Source organism: Thermobia domestica, chromosome 1, assembly GCF_964235325.1.
Source record: "Thermobia domestica chromosome 1, izTheDome1.hap1.1, whole genome shotgun sequence".
Taxonomy (NCBI): domain Eukaryota; kingdom Metazoa; phylum Arthropoda; class Insecta; order Zygentoma; family Lepismatidae; genus Thermobia; species Thermobia domestica.
The window spans coordinates 172,415,697-172,434,632 of record NC_137454.1 but is presented as its reverse complement, the minus strand read 5'-3'; the positions used below and the strand labels follow the sequence as shown (position 1 = coordinate 172,434,632).

The following is an 18,936-nucleotide window of genomic DNA, read 5'->3' as shown; positions in this document are numbered from 1 at the left end:
TGGAGTATATTGTGTAATGGCTCATGTATTATTAATCGTTAACAAATGCTCTTCATTGTGTTCGTACAATCACTTTTATCAATTTATGGCTGTAGTTTTGATACTATGAATCATGTAGCACGAATACTATGTATGAGATCTAAGACTTGAGTGAACTAATGTTATTTATGAGATATGACTTTTTTTGTTGTTTCATCTTGAAAACGAGAAGGAAAATGTCACGTTTTTCGACTTATCTCGAATTTAAAAAAGGCACTAATCGTCTTGTTTACAAGACGAAAAATTTTTCATCCTGTGGCAACAGTTGGCGTAGCTATCGGCTGTGTCAAGTGTGCAGGTGAGAATTTTTAATACACTACAAACCCAATACCATAAGCAGCTAAAGAGTGTTATAGTGAGAGGGTGACTGGGCTTTAATTACATTTCTCCACATCCATATGAAGAGTTCTGTTTTACCTTTTCTCACCAATGTGAACGGTTCTGTTTTAATTAATTTTATACAGATCCTAAATTAAAGTTTGTTTTAATTATCTTTGTGCACAGCCATATGAAAAGTTGTTTTAATTATCTTTGTGCACAACCATATGAAAAGTTCTGTTTTAATTATCTTTGTGCACAACCATATGAAAAGTTCTGTTTTAATTATGTTTGTGCACAACCATATGAAAAGTTCTGTTTTAATTATCTTTGTAAACCCCTATACGGAAACCTCTGCTTTATTTACCTATGTGCACATTCATATGAAAAGTTATGTTTCAATTACATTTCTGCACACCTATCAGAAAAGTTCTTTTAATTATCTTTGTGCACAACGATGTGAAAATTCTGCTTTAATTTCCATTGTGCACACCCATATGAAAAGTTGTCTTTTAATTTCTTTCGTACACACGCATATGAAAAGTTCTTCCATATTTACCTTTGTGGACACCACCTATATGAAAAGTTCTGTTTTAATTACCTTTGAATATACACCACATTAAGATCTAGAAACACACATATATCTGTTGTAATCAAAGACATGTTAAATATGTATGTTTCTATTGTAATCTACCGATACCGATTTACAGAAAATGTAATTACCGATTTACAGAATTATCTTTAATGTTTATCATGTTCAATAATAATAATAATAATAATAATAATAATAATAATAATAATAATAATAATAATAATAATAATAATAATAATAATAATTTCATGTTGAACGTTCTAGCTGCAACAAGAGAAGCTCTAAAAATTCACAATTTTCTTAACCAATGAGTAATTACAAAGATTCTACGTGGGAGAGTCATGTTTGAGTTTCAGTGTAAATTTAGAGCGCTTCAACACAACACTGTTGTATGCACAACTTTGTTCAAAATAAACTAAAAAGAAAAGACTGAGACCTTACAGAAACTGGTACTTGCAACTTAGAAGCCCAAACTTCGTAATGAAAATTAAAAGATCAAAGATCGCAAATAACAAAATCACACAAAGCTTAGAAAAATATAAAAGAAATTGTCAAAATCAAGACAAAGTCTAAACAAATTCTACAACGTTACGAAGAAAAAAATATCTGAAAGTAAGACTTACATCAGTCATTGAGTTGATAGAGCTAATTGAATTCAAGAAAAAACATGGATGAGTAAATCCTCATGCGTAGTTTTTTTTTGGAGAAAATCGATGTTATTGTTATGGCGTGAAAAATTATGCCGTTCGTTGGCAATGTGATGGAAGTGATTGTATCTATTGTTGTTTGATTTTTATTGACAGTGACACTCACACTCCTAACAGAGATGTAATAACCATTTTCTGCTCGTAATCCACTGTAACAGCCAGCAATACCTTCGACAAAATTGGGACAGAAGAGAATCATCTTAACATGTAGTTCACTCTTTGTGTCTGTGTGTACAAAATAATGCATTAGAAAATCTTTGAATTGAAATTTTTCAGTTTACCGTCCCTCGGATATGCCCTTTAGGCTAAGGGAGGTAAATGAATGATGATAGAATTGTTGGAATGAGAACGTGGAAGGAAACGGGAGTACCCAGAAAAAGACACGGACACAATGTCATCAACCACAAACGTACTTGCCCGGGGATCGAGCCAATGAGCCCAAGCACTGGAGGTAAGTTCTCTACCATTGAGCTACCGTACCCCCCCTCCCGATAAGGCATTAGAGATATAAATGTTTAACATAGATCTATCTAGGATATAACAGAAATTAATCCAATATTTTACACTGTTCCCTTCTAAGGTTGTAAATAAAGGTTTGTTAAAATTTATGAAAATTTACATATAATATTTTTAAGAAATTCAAATAAGTAACGCATGTCCATAAATTATGTTCGTATCTTATAGACATGATGAATATATCGTCTCTACCACACTATCGTTAACATTTTGTAGAATATGATGGTTATTTAAATCTTATCAAAAAATTACATATATATATATATATATATATATATATATATATATATATATATATATACAGGGTTTTCATAAAGTATGGACGGATTTAATTCGCTTATAATTTACATAAAAATGCTCATATTGAAATCAAATAAAGTGCAAACGGTAGCGGAAGGATTAAATTTTTACCTGTAATCTGCACCAGCTCAGTTCATTCACCGCCACACCTCCAACTGGGCGCCATTTACGTCCACACATTCGCGTAGGACCGTCTAGGAATCGACTTCTGTGGGCTGTTGATGATGCTTTCCCTTACCCTGCTCACTGTTGCAGGCGATGTTGGCGGCCTCCCACTTCGAGGACGGCCCAGGACGATTCCTGTCTCCAAGAACTTAGCATGCCACTTTCGGATTGCACTCTCAGTTGGTGCCGGCTTTTTGAACTCTTTGGTGAACTTTCGACACACCAGAATTGGCCTTGCCCTCCCTCTCCCTCTCTCAACGTGTTCAGAGTTGCTGCTTATCTAACAGTGTTGCCAACTAAAAATTTAGTCCTTCCGCTACCGTTTGCACTTTATTTGATTTCATTATGAGCATTTTTATGAAAATTATAAGCAAATCAAATCCGTCCAGACTTTATGAAAACCCTATATATATATATATATATATATATATATATATATATATATATATATATATATATATATATATGTATATATATATATATATATATATATATATATATATATATATATATATATATATATATATATATATATATATATATATATATATATATATATATATAGACCTAGTAAAATTTTAACAATTTCCACTACTATATTCTTTGAGGCATTGCTATCTCGAAGACATCGTAAGATTAGACCTGTAGTTCGGGAGTGGCAAGGGGAATCAACCCTCCATGAGAACAACTTTAGCCCTCAAAAACTTTCAGCTGTTTATTTAAATAGGCCTATATGCACAAAAGCAAGCAATAAAAAAAAAAAAAAACTCTTATAGCTTATTTTAAAGCAATCAAAAAAGTTCCGATTTGGTTGTGTGAAGAAATAGAAAATCAACTTGTAAAATATTAGTATTTCTGGCTTATTATTTGTCTGAGGAAACGCATTTTCCTTTTTAATCTTAACTTTCCTTATTATGGGCATTTTGTCTTTATTGATTTGATAGGCCTAACTATTCTTTGCATCGCCGAAGGAGGATAGTTTTTTTCTTTTTTTCATTTCTTGTTTTCACAGTGTCAAGTGATTTATCGGAAGTAGTATATCGTTAATTGTGCTAATCTGGCTCTTAGCACAATAACACATTTCCTTCTTTCTTTATTTTCATGAAAGCTCCAGATAGGCCTAGTTTTGTCTTTTGCAGACAGGTATGCTTGATATTCACATGATAGAATCACTTAGTCATTTTGTAATGAATTTTCGATCTTTAGAAGCTATTAAAATCACATTAAACTGATCTAGTTACAGTGGCGGCTCACATTGGTAAAGTTCTAAAATTTTATTGCTATAAGGTGAGGGAAGAACTCTTTCCTAATGCACTAATTCTTGCATTCATCTTTCCCAAACTGTACGATTCGATAAAATTCAAATATTTAAGTATGTGACTCTCCACCACAAGAGCCGCCACTGGCTAATTGTTAATTGCATTTCAAGTGCTTTTGTTTGTATGTAAGTCGTTTTAAAAAATCGTATTTCATAATAATGGAATTTACACAGTGAAAAACAAAAGTATGTGGCGTACGTAAAAACGTAGGTTACATGCGTAAATCCTGTAGTTTTTGGACTTAACTTACGACTATATGTAACACCTGCAGCAAACGTATAACTGAAAATGCATGTTTTTACAATACTTTACGTATAAGTGTTCCATCTATACGTACTTTCCGTATGAAACAAAGAAATGTGTATATATATATATAGGCAGGCAGAATCTCACATACAGATGTACGTATGTAACATATAGCTGACGTATGTAACACACATATATGTATGTAATATACAGAAGACTGTTAGATGTCAGAAACCCTGCAGCGGCATGATGTAACATTTAAGCGGGAAAAAGACAGTATATAGTATATGGATAATGTATGCTCGGTACATATTTCCGTAGTAAATATACGGATTCGGTATACTAGGTCCGGATAACGCATTTTTCTCAGTGTATGTAATAAAATACTATGAATGTAAAGTGAATTCAAATTAGACCTCCCCCTATAAATTATCTTTCTCCGCCCTGCTTTTGTGTTCTGGAATACTAATGATTGCATTCACATTTTAGCTATATTATTATTTGCCGATTCTATTTTATCTGGTTTACCTTAAGATATTTATTTTGAAATGAAGGAAAATGGGGGTCAACATCTCACTCTGCCTAAATTGACCTAAACTAAACACGTTGATTTTTCATTATTAGGCAATGACAAAATGATTGAAGGTAAAATTAATCGCTAAGAAAGAAAAATGCCATCAATGAAAATAAGTAGTGACAATAATAATAGGAATGAATAAATAAACACTTTATCTTACCTTAATAGTGTGACGTATCATCCGCTCTTTGTTGAATTATCAATTCATCCGGGTGTGAGTATGGACAAGTTTTCGTCACAAATCCAAACAATGCACAATAAAGCAGTAGTAACGGAGAATTAATTATCACATAATACCACACTATATGCACATTGATCAACAAAAGAAACACTAACTTTATAACGCACTTCACTGAATAAATCGTATATTGCACATTTATAACATCATTATTTTGGTCACTTGTTAAGCGCGAAACGAACAGAAATACAGGTATATAGCCTATATTTTTGACACTCACAGCACAAAACACTATTTTTATAACACACATAATATATTTGTATAAATTTTTAACAAAGCTCAAAACATTTGGGTGGTTAAAATTTCCATGACGAAGTGGAATAATTTTTAACAGTAAGAATTCTAATTTGCTTACATGACCCCCTCCCACGAAAAAAAGTGATCATTCCCTGTTTAGTTAACACTCACTCGTGGCTAAGAATCGAGATGTTCCTGAGAGCGTGTTCGATCAAGCACTTCTTAAAGTGTGCTTTAAAAAAGCTTTTATAAATTAAAACATTATTATTATTATTATTATTATTATTATTATTATTATTATTATTATTATTATTATTATTATTATTATTATTATTATTATATTATTATTATTAAACGACGTTGTAAGTATGCATTAAATATACATATAGACTACTTCCGTGCCTGGTCACAGTAGAGAATAGAAAATATATCATTTTGCCTAAATATTCAAGGGAATATGTATACAGATGATACATACACGTTAAAAATCACATTTCTTTTAAATGAAAATTCTTAAAAAGAAAATAAAAAGCAATTATGAAAATAATATGTTGAACACAGTACATAATATGATATACACATCTCTACAATCTCCACGGCTACAATACTGATTCATACGGCACTTGAACTATCGTAATCTTTCCGCTGTCAACTGAACTAAGAAACTGATCAAGGCTCTTCTTGCTTATCAGTATGATTCACATCAAATACGAAAAAAGAAAAAAAAATACAGAGAAAAAAGTTTTCTTTTAAAAATTCTATTGAAAATTGACCACGTGTTCTTGCGAAGTTAGCTAGTTAGCAAACATACATACGAGCGAATGTTTCAACACTAGTAAACTGGATACGTGACAATTGGCACGTGTTTTTTTCTTTTCCTACTTCTTTTCTTTTACTTGAAAAGAAAAACTAAACAAATTACCTGCACAACATTATTAACACATATTCACACTGAGTAATCTTATGCTTCTTCTTCTTCTTCTTTTTGACTAGCTGGAACCACACACACTATATTTTTATTTATTTATTTTTAAAGATCACACATACACAAATTGCACGTACGAGCCACCGCTCCTGCACTTATTCCCTGGTCTTTATATGTCTTTTTTCCATGTTAATATAAATTTGACCTTGACACTGCTCTCAAGTACTGGAAGTAAACGTGATGTTAAAAAGGCACAGCTGTGCCAAGGTGCACCAGGCGGCTGAGTGAGGGTGTTTGATACTGATTTCAACAGGTGGTACGCACACCATTTCTTCCGTTATCTTTCCTCCTCTTTTATACCTGTAGGTGATGTCATCGTTAGAAATAATATTCACCGGTTCAATGCTAGATTGTTCTTGGCTGTTACAGTAAGTGAGTATTATAACCTTTTGTGCATATTGAGATTTAACATCACGTAGTGTGTAAGAATGGTTTGTTAAGAATGATGTATTCTTTACAATGTAATTATTTGCTATGTTGTGTATACATACGACGTAATAATACAAATGCAATTGCAAATAATAATTGATCGAATCATGTAAAGATTTTTTTTTTTAACAAATAAAGAAACTCGTATGCTAGTAGTTGCCGTTAGTTAGAATAGGGATTTTGTATTATTTTCACGTGTGGACATTATTGTTAAAACTAAAACAGGAAGCTTTAGAGGTAAACACTTAGAAAAGAAGACACGCACGAACGTTCACACATCCTCTCATCCATTCTTTTAAAGATGTCATCGTGTTAATTCATCTTTCCCGCTTTGGTAGTTTTTAAAGTGGATGTTAGTTTTAGCTAGTGATGCGTGAAAATTCCGTCCTTTTGCATAGGGTCCTTTTTGTCACTAAATGAAATATCCATATTGTAACTGATGCAATGTGTACATATTAAAAGAAGCTGGGAGATGAAAGTATCATATCCTATGTTTTCATTTCAAATTGCCTAGGTTTCTCAAGCATGCTCATTCAACAGAGAAATTTTGAGAGTCATAAGGACTTTTCCTGTATGCAAATAAGAAAAAGTATAGGAATCGTTTTTTTTTTTTTCGTTTTTGTTTTCCAGTCCCACTCCTAGGCCCGCAGCCAGACATTTAAGCACAAGATGGTCCAAGATCATTTTGGAGGCTCACTTGCGTTCACCTTACGTTCATACTTACATATCAACAAACGAATTAAAAGCTTCAGAGGGAATGAGGCATCCTGGCCACCTCCTTGGTATGTTTTCCATTAGAAAAAAAACATATCTTCCCATTTAACGTCCCACGATTATGTCCGTTAGGTTAAGAGATACGGTGTTTTCCGTTAGAGATTCCCAACAACAACAAATCACGTGCTCTATCAGTTGTAGAGGTGTTCAACTTTGGAAACTTCATAGTCCAAAAGAAGAAACATGCTGGTGCAGTGACAGAGTGCGCACCAGTGGTGCAATGCAATGCAATGAAATGAAATCTTTAAGTTTTACGTCCCAAGATTACGCCGACTAGGCTAAAGGAGACGGTGATGATGAGAAATGAATGAAATGGTGAAATAAAGAAAGGAGGAGAAAACGGGGAAACCCCGAGAAAACCCACGCCCACGGTATTTGTCCACTATAAAGCTCACTTGACGTGAACTGGTATCGAACCAAAGACTCCATGCACCAGAGATGAATGCTATACCACCGAGCCATCATCGAAGTATCAAATATCGAAAAATAGCCTATCAAAATAAGAAAAAATATAGAAATATGGAAAATCCAAAAATATCGACTTTCGTTCGATATATTAAAATATCACACAGCCCTAGTCTATTGTACTAGATTGGTGCAATTGAAATGACTATTTATCGACCTTAGGTCGATATATTAAAATATCACACAGCCCTAGTCTATTGTACTAGATTGGTAGAATTGAAATGTTCACTTGACGTCTGGTGGGACACTTAGTAACACAAGTTAGGGATGCAAAAGGCCACGCGTCCGTCGAACAGGTTAGAGTACTCTGACAGTCAAAAGACAGTGCGCTGTTGGTTGGAGTTGTATGAAAGTGCACCATGGTGAACAAAATTGCAATGATTTTTCTTTACGACTTCAAACTGGGACGTTCTTCTGAACAAGTTGCAAAAAATCTTAAGAGCGCATTTGCACCAGAAATGACGAATGGTCACACCCAGTGGCGTATTTAGGGGGTGGCTTCCGGGCTTAAGCCCCCCACGAAATCTTACTTAGTATAGTAAAGTAAATGAAATATCTTGCAGAATTTTCACATTTCCAGGCAAAGCCCCCCCTGAAAGTTAGCAAAGCCCCTCCCGAAACAAAATCGTAAATACGCCACTGGTCACACCATTCGATGTTGGTTTGTCAAATTTCGTTCTGGTGACAGCATTGGAAAATAAGTCCCGTGGGCACTGACCAACATCTTGTTCAGATGCGTTCTTCGCGGACTCCGTGGAAGTAGCTTCTAGGAAATGGATTCGTGCTATTTCAGACTAGTTAGGCATTAGGGATGGCCAGACAGATCCGGATCTCGGATATCCGGATTCTATAAGATCCGGATCTCGGATCCGGATCCGAAATTTCGGATCTTGGATCCGGATCCGGATATCCGGTTCCTGGATCCGAATCCGAAATTTCGGATCTTAAATCCGGATCCTGATATCCGGTTCCTGGATCCGGATCCGAAATTTCGGATCTTGGATCCGGTTCCGAAGTTTCGGATATTGGATCCGGATCCGGATATCCGGTTCCTGGATCCACACCCGAAATTTCGAACTTCAGATTCGGACTCCTGTTTGGAATATTTTAGGCCTTAGATTGAGACCCAGAACTAAAATATCCATATGTATAAAATTTACTAGGTGAATTTTATCTAACTCAGTGGGAAGACAATTCAATTTAAATGACAAAAGATTACGTCAAAATCTCATTTTCACATTTTTCGGGGTTAGACCACTGTTGCGCACACCCCATCATTTAGTCTTTAGTATATATTTAAACGTACTACAAGTATGCCACTTTCATCTCAAGTCAGTAGTTGTATAGATCTGCCTTTTGTTATATATTAATCAAGTTAGGATTAAAATTCGATTGTTTGTGAGACCTATGATAATATTTTCAGAATGAGTTAAAACGTTGAAAAACTGCATAGTAATGCTGCATATTTTCTTTGTGCCACATTGGAAATTAATGTAGTCTATCTTATACAGTCGGCTTTTGATTAATCCAATGATCTGAACTCCTGCAGAATTACGCTAAAATCATGGATGTCTTTGAATTTTCGTCATCATTTCTATTTTTTTTTTTATTACGAGCAAAATAAATATCATAAGCGGTATTTTACATAATACGTATAGACGCAGATCAGTCAGTTGATTGCTTAAAGTTTATAGCAAAGCTATTACATTTCTAAGACACTGGCGGTCTTAGAACAAAATCCATGGCTTTCCCATAAAATCTTAAATCTCTCTATATAAAAAGGGCAAAGTCCTGAGTGACTGAGTGACAGATTACCGTACAGGCCAAATCGCTTAAGCTACAAACTTGAAATTTGGACAGTTTATAGGCTTTGTGACGTAGGATACCACTAAGGAAGGACTTTGGGAAATTCGACGAGGAAGGGGGAAAATGGGGTGGAAAATATTGATGATTCTTGACGTTAGATACTTCAGATTTGGTATTTGGGTTTCTCATTGTAAATAATTTGATACTTTTTAAAGTGTTTTTTTGATATTTAAATTAGAAGGGGCAGGGAAGATGTAGAAAGTAAAAGAAGGGGTGGTAATTGCAATTATTGCAATTAATATAATAATATGCCTATATCTCGGAAACTTAAAGGGTTAGAAACATGGAATTTGGTATTTGGACTTCTCACTTAAAATAATTAGATACGTATTTCAACGGTTCTTTTTTATATGTGGCCCAGAAGGGAAGAAAAAGGGCGAGAAGAAAATTAAGTGGGTATTACAATTATTGTATTAATATGTTCAATCCTTTGAGGCTAGAGACTTGAAATTTGGTATTTGCATTTCTCATTGAAAATAATTTGACATGTGTTTCAGTGTTTTTTGACGTTTTAGTAAAAAGAAAAAGAAAAGAGATGGAAAGGAAAGAGGGTGGGGATTGTAATTATTATAATAACATGTCGATATCTGGGAACCTCTGAAGGTTAGGAGCATAGAGTTTGGTATTTGGACTTTTCATTTGAAATAATTAGGTATCTACTTCAGCGTTTTTTGATGTATGTCTTAGAAGGGAAGAAAATTGGGGGGGGAGAAAAGACTTTTATATCTCGGAATCCTGGAATGTTAGAGAAATGAAACTTATTTGAACAAAAATTCGTTATGAAATCCTTTGGTTTTACGTCCCACGATTATCCCGGTTAGGCTAAAGGAGACGGTGTTATAAGAAATAAATGAAATGGTGGAATGAAGAAAGTGGGAGGAAACGGGAAGATCCACTAGCACGGTGTTTGAACACCACAAAGTCCATCGAACCAGGGACCCCAAGCACCAGAGGTGAACGCTCTACCACTGAGCCACCGCGCCTCCTTAAAAATTCGTTATGTTTGCAGGCGTATGATGTGCGAGGCCGTAAACCGAGCAAATGTGTGGGCTGGGGGGAAAGCCCCCATGTACTCGCACTGAAATTCGGTATATCTCGGGATACCGAAATGTTATTACATACAACTTGATATTTGAACTGAGATTCGGTATGGTTGTAGGTTTACGAGGTACGAGGTCTTAGGCCGATCAAATGAGATATCAGAAGGTCTAAGGGCAAATTCCCAGCCATTTCTTTTTAAATTGATTATAATTAGAGGCTTTTGTGGTGCGAGGCCCTAGTAACGAGGGTCTAGTGGCAAAGTCCCCAACTAGCCGAGGTCTATTAAGTATATAAATGTATTTGCGTAATGAATGGAAATTGCATGTATGCCTGTGGACAAAATTGCATAAGTAGCCACGAGAAATGACAATCCTTTAAAATAAAATTTTTTAAAACCACCAAAATGTACTCTTGAATGAGTTGTATATTATGTTTACGCAGGGGCGAATCCAGAACGGACTCCTGGAGGGGGCGGATGGATTCTTAGGGGGCGGTTGGAGATGCTAGCAGTGAAACATTACTTAGATGATCTGAATTTGCCACAAATTATTACTAAAATACACTGTTAATGGTGGCGCTGGGTAGGGGCGAACGACTTTTCGCCCTCCCTCTGGACCCGCCTGTGTTTACATGAATGATATAGCTCCTTATACAACCTATGCAGAGTTAATAGTAGTGGATTGCTAATTACAAAGATACGTGTTACTGCTCGAGGCTCCATATGGTATTTTGTATACACATACAGTACATTAATACATTGATTTTGATACATTAATTGCCATTTAGAACTTTATCTCTATTACACTTCTTAATTCTAACTGGAGTGGTATGGTCACAGAGAAACGTATTTTTAAAGAAAGAAAAAAAGCTCATTAAGAGCAAGAAAAGGAAGTTGCTCCTTGATTTGATTTGATCTATATTTTATGGGCTGTTCTATTAGCAATGGCCTAGCCCATGACGACTAGGAAATGGCCTCATTCAGTGACCACAATAACTCAGAAAGAATTAGAAAAGTAAGCAGCCTGAGCCTAATGAAGAAGCTTGGGCTTGAGACTAAGGTTTCATCCCAGCATTTGACTAGTGTTACAGAAAACAAAGGACAAATTTTTCCACTAGAATCGAATCTGACAATGAGATTGCTCTCACCAAAGTCGACAGTTTTACTCAATCAAATTTGGAGTAATTGTGACATATTAAGGCACGAAAACCAAATACCAACAGAATGAAGAGAACGCAAGGCTGTCACACGATCAGATACCAAAAGTGTCTTAAAATCTTATTTTAGGCATAGGAATGAAAATCATTTTGTCAATAATTTCGAAAATTTTGCTTATTCGGAACACCCGAATTTTCTGACACAGAGTTTCGGATCCGGATCCAAGATCCGGTTTTTCGGGTCCAGATCCAAGATCCGAAATCTCGGATCCGGATCCAAGATCTGTTTTTTCGGATCCGGATCCAAGATCCGAAATTTCAGACCCGGATCCAAGATCCGGATTTTCGGATCCGGATCCAAGATCCGAAATCTCGGATCCGGACCAAGTGGATCCGGATATCCGGATCTGGCCATCCCTATTAGGCATACACAATATCACTCTCGTCCGATGGCCTCGATTAACAGGAAAGGTGAAAAATTTGGACTTGTGAGAGCCACATGAATTGACATCAGTCATCAAATATCGACGTTTTCGAGTGTGCAGTTCTCAGAGCGTAAGGAATAAGCGGGAAAATTTCTTGAATCGGATTATCACTTCAGATGAAAAATGGCTCTGCTATGGCACTCGTAATCGATCTGATCGTATCGATCAGAATGCACACGGAACGATCAGGTTAAGTATTTGGTTTGTGATCTACGTCCATGACTGTTTCGTAAACCATCTCTTCATTCACGGAAGGTGTTGTTGCTGCTATGGTGCATCTATGGTAGGAATGATCTATCATGTCCCTGTCAGGCGAGGTGAAATCGTCAATGCAAATCGTTAGAGTGCTGAACTTTATGAAATTCATCGCAAACTTGTTTGTAATAATCAATTAATAGTCAATTACATGGTGTCCTCATGTTGCATGACAATGCTGTCACTCAAAGTACGGTACAGGGCAAGGTGACCAGAATTTTTACTTTCAAAAACGGGATGCATATGAATCGGTGACAGGGAGGTTTACAAAATACACAAGTAAGAGTAATAACACAGCGTTTCTAGTCTAAGTACTACCTAACAATACTTTTAACTACTTGAACACTCAGAATCACCACTCAATTCCCACTTGAACCACAGAACACGCAATTCCCACTTGAATATTCAGAAGTTCCAGACACGGCTGAACCTTCCCAATGAGTGTTGGTACAGAATAGTCTAGAATTTGCATTGGCCATTTATATGTAGAATAATAATTACGGAACACCTGGGTCATTTTTGCTTAAAAATGGAACATTTAGGCATCCTGTTTGAGAATCAGAAAAAAACGGGACAACGGTTGAAAAAGAGCCTATCCCGGCTGAAACGGAACGTCTGGTCACCTTGGTGCAGGCTCTCTATGAGTAGCAGCATAAAACCCTTCCTCACTCACCGTATTTCCCTGATATCCGTCCTGCTGTCTGTCCTTTCTTTCGGCGTCTCTATCACTTCTTGTAAAGAAAGAACTTCCATGATAATTGGGTGGTGCAATAATTGTGTGGTTGAGGACTTATTGGCATCGCAGACTTAAAACTTCTTGACCGTTGGCTGTGCGATAGCAAATGTGTGTAGTTGGGAACGGCGACTATTTTGATTAACTAAGTATTGTAGTTTTCACTTTTACCCTTTGGAAATAACGCACTTAAATGGACATTTCATTCGCACCAATCTAATATTATATGGAAGCTTTGTTTTAACTTAAAATAAAGTGGAATATTCCTTTCACTGATTCCTTGAGGACAGATATTTTACTTTATGAATGCGAATTTCTGGAATTCGAAATTGCAAACATTTCGTGATCCTATATTTTGCTTAGAGCAGTATGATACTTTCATTTTATTTACTGTCATCGCCATATTCTTGCGATTTAAGTATCTTACCATTACCATGAGCTCGAGACCATGACCAGGGCTTGAAAAATCCGGTGCAGTTGGATACTGTACATACCAACGAGCAAAATCAACCATCACAGTATAGGCCGTTCAACACACTATCTGGGCTGGCCTCCAAGAAACGTCTCTGCTGCTCTATAGCAAGTCTATAGGAAGGGCGCCGATTTCTCTGTAACTTTGGGATGTCCATTCAGATGTGTGTTTGGTTACACGCAAGGATCTAAGAAGGCATATACGTATAAGGATTTTAAGACAAATTGAATTCAAATTATGTCAAATATTGTATATTCATAAAAAATACACACAGTATAACAATAAAAATACATATTTATAAATTACATGGGGCCCGGGCCCCTTGGCCCCCTAGGATCGGCGGTCTTGGTCTATAGTGGGCGCGAGGACTAACGAAGCCTAGTCTCTACACCAGTGATCTACAAACTTCTGAAGCTTCTGAGCTACTGTACCTTCTTTAAAGCCTACTGTGAGCTACCAATCAAAAGAATTATCTTTTTAAAAATAATAATAATAATAATTTGCTTATTGCCTATCAAGTGGAGAAATCAAAGTTAACCAACCGAAGCGTTAAGGCGATCTACCAAAAATGTCCCGCGAGGTACTAGTAGCTCGTGATCAATGGTTTGGCGATCACTGCTCTAATTGCTTTGTTTCACGTTTGATGCATCGAAAGAATTCGGCACGATTCGTGGATCTGCTTTCCGAACGCACACTTCAGAAAACATGAAACAACAGAAGTGCACCAATCACGTTAACAAACTAAGAAGATATACGAGCGAAAAAAAAAAAAAGAATTTAAAGAATTACAACACAAACACTAACAATTATTTTAATTAAATGGTAACAATAATAATAGCAAGAATATAAAACAACAATAACAAAAATAAACAAAACAAAATTTAGCGGCCAAAAATATAAAACAACGATAACAAAAATAAACAAAACAAAATTTAGCGGCCAAAAATATAAAACAACCATAACTAAAATAAACAACATTTAGCGGCCAAAAATATAAAACAACGATAACAAAAATAAACAAAACAAAATTTAGCGGCAATCTGACAACGCTGCACTGTCAAATGTTCATCGTATAGCGCTAGAGACGACACTCGCAAAATTTCGTGGATAAGAGTTCACAACCGGAACTCACGCTTGCGTTCTATTGGGTGCTGAAACAGGTAGATTCAGGTCAAGCTTCACTACTCAGTGCGATCACAATAGTTGCCGGTGTGGTGTAATCGAGGCTGTTAGGCTTCATATTGTAAGGTGGGAACCTCATTGGGGGTTCTAGTCACTCTGAAGATCATGGGCTCAACTGGCTTCAACTGTCCTCGACGTTTCTGTGTTCGTGTTCTTGTCATATTGGATTAACTAGATATTTAGTAAGGTTATTTATTGAAGCAGTGACGGGCAAACTACGGCATGCGGGCCACATCAAGCCAAATGAAAAGTTCTATCCGGCCCAAACACATGCTTCCTAATCTGACGAATTTAACTTTACTTCTGAGAACCAGTGTATCCCAGTTTATCCATTATGAGAACCCTTGAGAAAAGCACACATAATTTTATTAATCGCATTACCCTTCATAATCTTTGTCAAGAGAGAGAGAAAAAAAAAGGAAATTCTGAAATGTACCATTGTTTTAAATAAACTACACTGGTAGGATAAAGTTTTTTTTTTTTTGTAATACCCTCCTAAAAGAGTTTGCACATTACCAGTGGCGTATTTAGAATTTTGTTTCGGGGGAGGCTATACACATTCTCCTGAGTAGGTATATATACTGGGTCTATGTAGATATACAGTTATTATATATACTCAGTGGTGCTATTCTAATTTCTTAACAACCGGTTCTCTCTCTCTACACACACACACACACACACACACACACACATATATATATATATATATATATATATATATATATATATATATATATATATATATATATATATATATATATATATATATATATATTGAGAGAGAAAGAAAAAAGAGAGTAGATGAATATAACTCTCTTAGTGTATTAACATAGAAGGTAGAGAAAAGCAATTTTTTTTTATTGGATACCACAATTGACAAGTAGAGACCAACACAGCATCCAAATACGAGTACAAGGCGGTGTGACGAAATTAGGTAGCACTGCGAATATCTTGGAAAGAACTTATCCCAAGATAGATGCTTGTCAAAATGGTCTTGAAATGGTCTTAATTCAGGAATGGTTCAATAATCGTTGATAATAATATGTATGCGTTTAAATATAAATAACTATTACCACACACTCATGTGATCCTAGTTCTCATTCTTGATATCTGGGCATTTGAGATTAAGAAATAAACACTTTCATCTTGTTCTGAGAGATCAATGCTTAACCTTGTAGCTGTAAGGATTTCTAAAAACAAAGATACTTAAACTAAAATTTACTGATCTTGGGTATAACATTGTAAAATTTACTGGCATATCTGGGTATAACAAACGGTTCTGCGAGCTCGAAATATTTTAACAACCGGTTCTAGCGAACCGGTGAAACCGGCTAAATAGCACCACTGTATGTACTATATATAAATTTAGCTATTTCTGGCGGGCTTGAGTCCGATAGCCACCCCCTAAATACGCCACTGACCATTACTGTATTAAACCATAGGCAAGGGCGCCGTTCCTGGGGGCCAGGGAGACCGAGTCCCATAGTGCTTATGTGGGCCTCATGTACTTTTATGATTATATATTTTATATGTATTTTTATTCTTATATGTATTGATGTATGTATTTTTTTTATGACTATACAATATTTGGCATAATTTGAATTCAATTTGACTTAAAATCCTCATAGATGCCTTTTTAGACTCTTGTCTGCAACCAAACACATATCTGAATGCCCACCCCTCAAAGTTACATAGAAATCGGCACCCTTGACCATAGAGACAAATATTCCGATTGGAACTAATTTTCTAAATAATAATAATAATAATAAAATTGCTACATCGCGTGCCTGTCATGCACAGGGTTCTTGGTTCGACTCCCTATAGGAGAGCCATAAAATTTGAATGCTTTTTGGGTGGTTCGGGTTCCATCTTCAACTGAAGTTCCATGTCTTATATTGCCTCGATGCTGGAAAAGGACGCTGAACTTCAACCAATGAACACAGGACGACGCAACCATTCTCGGTAGCGTATAGATTGAAAAGCACTAGCTTGGTCCTTAAATATTTAATGGCATTCTGTATGAATGATACATTTCACATTTCAATTTCAGTTCCTAACTCTAACCGTCGATGAACAAACTCATGAAATAGCGTTCTTTTTTTTTTTTTTTTTTTTTTTTTTTTTACGCTGTCTTTCTGCGTAGATGATTCATAGCCAAGTGATAAAATGTAAATGATTTTTTTAAGTGTATATTGTTTGATGTACAGAGATTATTCAGTACGTGTGTATTGAATATTATAGTTACACTATTGGCCTTTAGCAAATAGTATAACGATAAGCAAATGCGTGAAGCACACATATACACACATAATAGGTTAATTACACTTTAGGATATCCGTTGTTGATTTGTGTTTCACAACATTTTTAGCAATATAATTCTTCTTAATATTCTTTGTGTTTTGACGACATACTTAACGGAATAGGCAGTTTAAGTTTAGCGTTATTGAAGACTTGATTTTAAGAGCTCATTCACATTTCAGCAAGATTAACAGTTCCGTCTAAATAAGGAACAGACTCATTCAGGATTTATTCATTCCTACTTGTGTCAAGCGATATACATGTACTGTATATAAGGAATATAGCTATATGAAAAAAAAATGCAATGCAAATGAATCACTATACTATATACACACGGTATTGAAAAACAATTTAAGAAAATTTCGGACTCCTTAAAATCGAAAAAGATAGATAACAATAATAAGATTTTGAAAATTTCCCGTGCGAGGTTTTCGAAAAGGATTTCGGGTTAATTTAAGAGGATTTCAGACTCCACAAAATCATAATTATTGATAACAATAATAATAGATTTGGAAAATTTCCCATACGAGATTTTCGAAAAACTAAAATTTTCGTGAGAAAATCTTCTTAACTACTATGATCATATATTGATATACGTACATATACCGTCTATTAAAATGCTCTAGAACAGTGGTTCTCAACCTAATTCCTATCACGATTCCCATTTTATCACATCCTCTTGTCAACAACTCCCTTATAATTTTAGGTTTGTAATAAGCTTGAGTGGGATTTTTAATATACCTATGGCAGGAATCTCATGATATCCATCTATTTCAATAATACTAGAATCTATTTCTTATATATAGTGGATGCAGTAACTTCCCTAAAAGCGAATGGATTAAAATCAAATTTAGTCAGTTCATTCATATTACAAATATCGAATCCGATCCGTCATGCTGTTTCAAAATGGAGGACGTTTGAAAATTTTAAAACTTCAAAATTCCCTTAATTTTGGGTCATAAGATAGAAAATAAAGTGATTTCTACTTTTGGTTAAAAAAATTTGGACAGTTGTTTAAAAAGTTATTGAATATTTTAAATGATTTGATATTGTGCGTCACGAAGATTGAACCAGATATTACCGCACTAGTGAAATCATACAATGTTCAGGTATCTCATTACCTTTTAATGTTAATCGTATTTCAATATGCAGATTTTGTTGCTGGTATTTCAATATCCAGTTCTCATTAGTTTCATATCGTAGGGTCAGTGAACGAAATTACGACACACTGTCTATGGAGGGTTCTAATTACTGATCTTCAACCACTGTAGGTAAATACAATTAAGAGTAACACCCTTCACAATGCTCTGTCTACATTTTAAAGTTTCACTTTACAAATGTATGAATGTACAATCCGCGGCAAAAAATCTGCAACATGAGGATATAAGTTTATTGTGAAACTACACCTAACAGCACAGGGAATGAACATAACGTCTAAGTGGAACGAATCACGCCAGGATAAACCTCGGCCTCCTTCCGTGCACACTTATTTTGGAGCAAAAGACTTCGTCATTTCACAATAAACTTATATGCTCATGTTGC

At 35.3% G+C, this 18,936-nt stretch overlaps 1 long non-coding RNA gene across 5 annotated transcripts in view; it reads right to left on the bottom strand.

The window, feature by feature from the left end:
• Nucleotides 1–6,454, bottom strand: part of LOC145691106 (uncharacterized) — a 471,970-nt gene extending 465,516 nt beyond the window's left edge. For 3 of the 5 annotated variants that reach the window (XR_014132340.1, XR_014132339.1, XR_014132343.1), the window contains exon 1: nucleotides 4,940–6,167. This is a non-coding gene — a long non-coding RNA (uncharacterized LOC145691106). The other 2 variants (XR_014132338.1, XR_014132341.1) reach the window with 1 other exon arrangement.
• Nucleotides 6,455–18,936: the final 12,482 nt, after the last annotated feature.